The following is a 7,661-nucleotide window of genomic DNA, read 5'->3' as shown; positions in this document are numbered from 1 at the left end:
AAGCAGTTAATTCCATGTACCTAAACATTAACGCCTGTGAGGTTATAAAGCAGTGAAACTGGACACTAGCATGCAATCTTAGACAGGGATTGAGGTTGGACTGTGAGAACCATAAGTACAAATATGAGATAAAAAATGAACAGTTATACCTATGAAGTCAAATATAGATATGCCAATAGCCTATCAATATAGTCTATATACTAACAGTCAAATATAGATAGACTAGCCCAGCCAAGGGTTCAATACTAAGTGTCAGTAAAATAGATTTTTAGATCACTAGAAGGGCTTCATAATGTATTTAGAAACACCGTGGTCACAGGATGCCACTGGAATCTATGGGAATTAGTTGCTGGAAATTCTCTGCGGGTGCCTTTCTGTGGCTTTGGCTATCTCAATACCTGAGATACCTTTAGTGATAGATTCTCAGCAATGTTCAGACACTTAAAGACAGAATAGGGAAAAATACACCAGTTTAGGAAACTGCTGATGAAATACCAGAGACCCACAAGGAAAGACGTTTAGAGCAGCCCTGATACTTCACAATAAAAAAGTTATTGCTCTCTGATGTTTTATTGAAAAGAAATGATCCCAAAAAAGCTGAAAGGAAGGAAGTATATACAGACTGAAAGAAGAAAAACATGAGGAAGAGGAAAAAAGAAACAACTTCAATTCCCAAGCTTTCCAGAAACCACAGAAGTCAAAGACAGGGCACAGATGAAGGTGGAATTGCCATGTGCCTCTTGGTATAGCTCCAAAGGATTTTAGTAACCAAACAGGCCAGCATTTGGAAGCATACAGGATGTTTACTCTGTAACTATGCAGTGTCTCAGGCTATCAGAGGAGAATTATATTTTTATTTAAGCCATAAAAAGCAAGTGATGATTTCTCATGGCAAAACTGTCACTTAATGCAGTCATGGTTGGCAAAATGAGTAATATTTTATCTCTGAAGCAGTAGGAAGAGCAGGTGCACATGTCCCTATTTTCTTGCTTCCATCAGCAGTGTTGCTTGTTATTTTGTTGCCATCTGGCAAAGACAGCAGGATCTACTAAAAAATACAGCTATTAGTTTTTCTTTAATAAAACATGGTTACCCAGTTACCATTGGCCCACAACCTCACATGAAATGCATGAAGTGCGATTTTTGGTTAGGTTTTTCTAACTTATTGATTTTGCATCCTGTCAGTTTTCTCCTCTGATAAACCTTTTCTCCAAGAAAAGTGGTTGACTTACTCTCACGCTATTGTCTGCCTTACAACTCATAGAATCACTGAGGTTGTGAAATACCTTTAAAATCATCAAGTCCAATCATAACACTTTCAAGTCTACCACAAGTCAAACTGGTTTGGCTTTTTTTTTTTTCCTAAACCTAGGAAGAAAATACTACCCTGCTACAGGAATTTTCTAAATTGCAATCACTTTCTCTGAATGACAACAAAATCTGTCTGCGGACTTTACAGCATGGAAATTTCCAGGATAGACACCTCTAAGATGTAGTTTCACTATTCATGGCAGGACTAATAGTCGCTGTAAGAGGATATAACAGTAGAAGAGTTTGCCTTGCCTTAGGTCTAAATACTCCCTTGTAAGGAAAGACAGTGGGCAGTGTTTGATGTTGCTCCACATGAATGCTCCTTTGTTGTCCTGTCCCTGTCCAAAGTGACCACAGGTGTCCCACTGTCCCATCAGTTACCCCATGAGTTCTTGCCATGTTCCTCCTCTCACCACGATATTCCAGATCCTGGTGTCAGTGTCTTTCCGTGTGCTTGCCCTGAAAGACCCTTTTGCTCTCCCAGTAGCCAGAGGTCCTCCATTTTCCACAGCTACACCGAAATGGAAATTTCCTTACAGGTTTTAAGCCTGGAAATCTGGTCTTGTTGCTTTTTGGTGCATTTGATCTCCATTACTGCCACGTAGAATCACAGAATAGAATCATAGAATCTTCATGGTTGGAAAGGACCTTTGAGATCATCGAGTCCAACTATATACACAAAAAAAAAACCCAAAACCCCATAAACAAACAACCTACAATCTCTGCCACTAGAACATGCCCTGAAGCGCCACATCTAGACATTTCTTAAATACCTCTAGGGATGATGACTTGACCACCTCCCTGGGCAGGCTGTTCCAGTGCCTGACCACTCCTTCAGTAAAGTAATTCTTCCTAATGTCTAATCTAAACCTCCCCTGCCGCAACTTCAGACCATTTCCTCTGGTCCTGTCATTATTCACTTGGGAGAAGAGGCCAACACCCACCTGTTTCTCCCCTCAGGCACTTGGCCTTATTAAACCTCATACAGTTGGCCTTGGCCCATCGATCCAGCCTGTCCAGGGCCCTCTGTAGAGCCTTCCTACCCTCAAGCAGATCAACACTCCCACCTAGCTTGGTGTCATCTGCAAACTTACTGAGGGTGCACTCAATCCCCTCATCCAGATCATTGATAAAGATATTAAACAAAACTGGCCCCAAAACTGAGCCCTGAGGGACACCACTGGTGACCGGCCGCCAAGAGGATTTCACCCCATTAATCACAACTCTCTGGGCATGGCCATCCAGCCAGTTTTTAACCCAGCGAAGAGTACACTTGTCTATGCCATGATTTGCCAGGTTCTCCAGGAGAATGCTATGGGGGACGGTGTCAAAGGCCTTACCAAAGTCCAGATAGACAACGTCCACAGCCTTCATAAAATCATAGAATCATTTAGGTTGGAAAAGACCCTTGGGATCATCGAGTCCAACCATCAACCCCACTCTACAAAGTTCTCCCTTACACCATATCCCTTAACACCACATCTAAACAACTCTTAAACACACTCAGGGATGGTGACTCCACCACCTCCCTGGGCAGCCTATCCCAGTGTCTGACCACTCTTTCTGTCAAGAAGTTTTTCCTAATGTCCACCCTAACCTTACACTGCTGCAGCTTGAACCCATTCCCTCTTGTTCTATCACTAATGACCTGTGAGAAGAGACCAGCACCAACCCCTCTACAATGGCCTTTCAAGTAGTTGTAGAGAGTGATGAGGTCTCCCCTCAGCCTCCTCTTCCTCAAACTAAACAGTCCCAGCTCCTTCAATTGCTCCTCATAAGATTTATTCTCCAGGCCCTTCACCAGCTTCGTTGCCCTCCTCTGCACTTGCTCCAGCACCTCGATATCTCTCTCATATTGAGGTGCCCAGAACTGGACACAATACTCAAGGTGTGGCCTCACCAGTGCTGAGTACAGGGGGACAATCACCTCCCTCCTTCTGCTGGTCACACTATTTCTAATACAAGCCAGGATGCCATTGGCCCTCTTGGCCACCTGGGCACACTGCTGGCTCATGTTCAGCCGCTTGTCAATTAGAACCCCCAGGTCCTTTTCTGCCAGGCAGCTCTCCAGCCACACTTCCCCAAGCCTGGAGCGATGCATGGGGTTGTTGTGGCCCAAGTGCAGGACCCAGCACTTGGCCTTGTTGAAGCTCATTCCATTAGCATTGGCCCATCGGTCCAATCTATCTGAGTCTCTCTGTAGACCCTCCCTATCCTCATCTAGATCAACACTCCCACTTAACTTCGTGTCATCTGCAAACTTGCTGATGATACACTCTATGTCCTTATCAAGGTCATCAATAAAGATGTTCAACAGAAGTGTTCCCAACACCAAGCCCTGAGGAACACCACTTGTGACCGGCCGCCAGCTGGATTTAACTCCATTGACCACCACTCTTTGGGACCGCCCATCCAACCAGTGCTTGATCCAGCAGATCGTATGCTCATCCAGGCCATGAGCCACCATTTTTTTCCATGAGAATTCTACGGGGGACAGTGTCAAATGCTTTTCGAAAGTCTAGGTAGACAATGTGCACAGCCTTTCCCTTATCCAATAATCGGGTCATCTTGTCATAGAAGGAGATCAGGTTCGTCAGGCAGGACCTGCCTTTCATAAACCCGTGCTGACTAGGCCTGATCCCCTGCTTGTCCATTATATGAGTTGTACTGGCACTCAAGATGATCTGCTCCATGACCTTCCCTGCTACCGAGGTCAGACTGACAGGCCTATAGTTTCCTGGATCCTCCTTTCTGCCTTTTGTATAGATGGGTGCTACATTTGCTACCCTCCAGTCCATTGGGACCTCCCCAGTTAGCCATGACTTCAGGTAAATAATGGAAAGTGTCTTGGCGAGCACATCTGCCAACTCTTTCAGTACTCTTGGATGCAACGCATCTGGTCCCATAGACTTGTGTGCATCCAAGTGGTGTAGCAGGTCACTGATCACTTCCTCTTTAATTGTGATGACCTCGTTCAGCTTCCCCTCCCTGTCTCCCAGCTCACGAGGCTGGGTGCCCAGGGAACAGCTAGTTCCACTGCTAAAGACTGAGGCAAAGTAGGCGTTGAGCACCTCAGCCTTTTCCTCATCCTTTGTGACTATGTTTCCTTCTGCATCCAGTGAGGGAGGGAGATTTTCCCTAATCCTCCTTTTGTTGTTAATGAATTTGTAGAAACATTTTTTGTTACCCTTAACAGCTGTAGCTAGGTTGAGCTCTAGCTGCACTTTGGCTCGCCTAATTTTATCCCTGCATAGCTTCGCTATATCCTTATAGTCTTCATGAGAGACCTGCCCCCTCTTCCAGGGGTGATAGACTCTCCTTTTGTTCTTGAGGTCCAGCCAAAGGTCCCTATTTAGCCAGGCTGGTCTCCTTCCCCGCCTACTTGTTTTACGGCACATGGGGACAGCCTCCTCCTGTGCCTTTAAGACTTCTCTCTTGAAGTATGTCCAGCCTTCCTGGGCTCCTATATCCTTCAGGGCAGCCTCCCAAGGGATTTTGTCCAGCAGTCTTCTGAACAGGTCAAAATTTGCCCTCTGGAAGTCTAAGGTGGCAGTTTTACTAACCCCTCTCCTTGTTTCCCCAAGAATCAGAAATTTGATCCTCTCATGATCACTGTGCCCTAGATGGCCACCAACCTTTACTTCCCCCACAAGTTCTTCCCTCTTCACAAGAAGCAGGTCCAGGAGGGCACCTTCCCTCGTTGGCTCACTTACCAGCTGTATGAGGAAGTTATCTTCCACACATTCCAAGAACCTCATGGATTGTTCCCTCTCTGCTGTGTTGTATTCCCAGCAGATATCTGGGAGGTTAAAGTCCCCCACAAGAACAACAGCAAGTGACCACGAGATTTCCCCCAGCTGCTTATAGAAAGCTTCATCCACCTCACTGCTTTGGTTGGGAGGTCTATAGCAGATTCCCACAGCGATATCAGCTTTATTGGCCTTTAACCTAATCCAAACACCCTCCACCCCTTCATCAGTATACTTGATTTCGGAGCTCTCATAGCATTCTTAGAGAAGATATAGGGGCCATACAGGGCCACTCCACCACCGCTCCTTTCCTGTCTATCCCTCCTGAAGAGCTTGTAGCCATCGATTGTGGCACTCCAGTCGTGTGAGGCATCCCACCACGTTTCTGTGATAGCCACTATGTCATAGTTTTCCTGGTGCATCATGGCTTCAAGCACCCCCTGTTTGTTGCGCATACTGCGTGCATTGGTATAGATGCACTTCAGATGTGCTAATGACTCCAACACCTTTTTTTGAGTGTGGGTCCCATTTCCCACCAGACCCCTCTCAGGTGCTTCCATGATTTCTAAACGTCTGTCCCTTCTCTCAAATGAAATGGCAGAGTGAGTGTCCTCACTAATCCACCATCCTGCAAGCCCTGGCATGCCTCCCTTGGGTTTATTCCTAATGGGCCCAGTTATCTCCCCTTCCCCCCTCATATCTAGTTTAAAGCCACTCTTCCCCAAGCCTGTAGCGTTGCTTGGGGTTGTTGTGACCAAAATGCAGGACCCAGTACTTGGCCTTATTAAACTGCATCCAGAAGGTGGGTCACATGGTCGTAGAAAGAGATCAGGTTGGTTAAGCAGGACTTCCCTTTCCTAAACCCAGGCTGGCTGGCCCTGAAAAAAATAAATTTTTCAATATCTTTAAAATAGGTTTTCAGAGTATCACTGAAACTTTTGGAGTATTTTACAAACTCTTTCTTTTGGTGCTCAAGCGCCCGCCTGTTCTGGTATTGGTATTTCTTGAAGACGTTATTTACTGTGTCAAGAAGTTCCTTTATTGCACTCGCGATGTCCTTGATTGTCTGAAGAAACCTCACTCTGTCATTGATCTCATCAGGAATCTTACTAAGAATTTGTTTAAATGCTCATGCCTTTTCATTAAGATCTTGGAATTCTGGTTCTGTTCTTTCAATCATATACTCTTCTACATTATCAGCTGCCATATGCAGAAGAGACTCCATGAAGTTCACATCCACACTTTTTTTCTCCATAATTTTCATAATGATGTCCTGTGTGAGACCTGGATTTTCTTTTTCAGCCTTAATAAAAGCTGCTCTCAGTGTCTGAGCTGCAGATAGATTTACTCTTTCTAGCTCATTAAAAACAGGGTACATGACAGCATGGAGAGGCGTGGAAACCATAGAAGTGGTCTCTGCTTCATTCTTCATCTCTTCCATTGTCATCCTCATTCAAAGACCCACTTCTCAAGGAAAACACTATAGAACCAAAAAACTCTTCATTCACTGAAATGTTTCTTCTTTTTCCTCGTTGTGCAAGAATACTTGAAGAGCTTGGAAAATATATTGTCCTCCCCCCCAACCCGCGGAGCTCTCAAGTGGGCTTCACCGCCCCACTGGAAGCGCCCGCGAGGAGGAAGCATCCGCCGCTGTTACCACACACCAGGCATTGTCCGGATTTGTTGAGTTGTTGAGGCGTTGTCTCATTCTTGTGGTATGAGAAATAAAAACAGGCATCAAAAAGTGCGAAAACAGAGTCCCCATCAGACTGGAAGGAAGAGGAACTCCTCCCCTGAGCATGCAAAGACCGCTTCCACAGCAAGACCCCTTCCACAGCATTCAGGCGTCTGGGCTCAGGTAGCTGCCCAGAGAGCATGTAATGCCCAACGAAAGGGATGGACACCTCTGGGTCATATTAGGGAGGATGTGTGCCACCCTTTTTAAAGAGACAGATAAAACCCACTTTCATTAAATTTACACTGCTGAGAAGTTAGATGATACTTTTGCATTGCACAGTATATATTTGCCTGAGAGAACTGAAATTAAACTATCATATAAAACAGGAAAGAGCCATTCATAGTTTCTTGGAATACACAAAGTCTTATGAGCTCTAAAAGTTCTTTTCCAGAGTAACCCTTAATACCATCTTAAAAAAAAGCACTCAAATCAGAATGTCATTTATTTGATATGCATAGATTGATTGCCCAAAAACAAATGAACACACAGAACACTAAATAATATATTGTGGCTTAAATAATTGAAATAGGGCAGGAATTCACGTGGCTTTCTAAAATACATTTGGTTCAGCTGACTCAATAAAATATGATTTTATAAAGACTATCTTGAAAGTTACTCTAGGAAGAAAAGGAAAAGGAGTTTGAGAAACAGAGCACAACAGACTTGCACGTGGGTGTACAATAGACGATGTCCTTGGCACCAGCCCTGGTCTTACTGTACCACTGCCTCCCCTTCTGTTTCCTACTAGTCCTATTTCTAGTTTCACCTGTTTTTACCCTTCTCCTTTACTGTTGCCTGGTAGTTTTCATATTACCAATAGATCTCTTACCTTTCTAAGGTAAAATTATTCTGTTACCAAGGGA

The 7,661-nt window shown here is 44.7% G+C and overlaps 1 pseudogene; it reads right to left on the bottom strand.

The window, feature by feature from the left end:
• Positions 1-386: 386 nt before the first annotated feature.
• Positions 387-6,635, bottom strand: LOC141738365 (programmed cell death protein 10 pseudogene; annotated as a pseudogene).
• Positions 6,636-7,661: the final 1,026 nt, after the last annotated feature.

Source organism: Larus michahellis, chromosome 2 (assembly GCF_964199755.1).
Source record: "Larus michahellis chromosome 2, bLarMic1.1, whole genome shotgun sequence".
In the NCBI taxonomy this organism is placed as follows: Eukaryota; Metazoa; Chordata; class Aves; order Charadriiformes; family Laridae; genus Larus; species Larus michahellis.
This window is presented reverse-complemented; position numbering and strand designations above follow the sequence as displayed.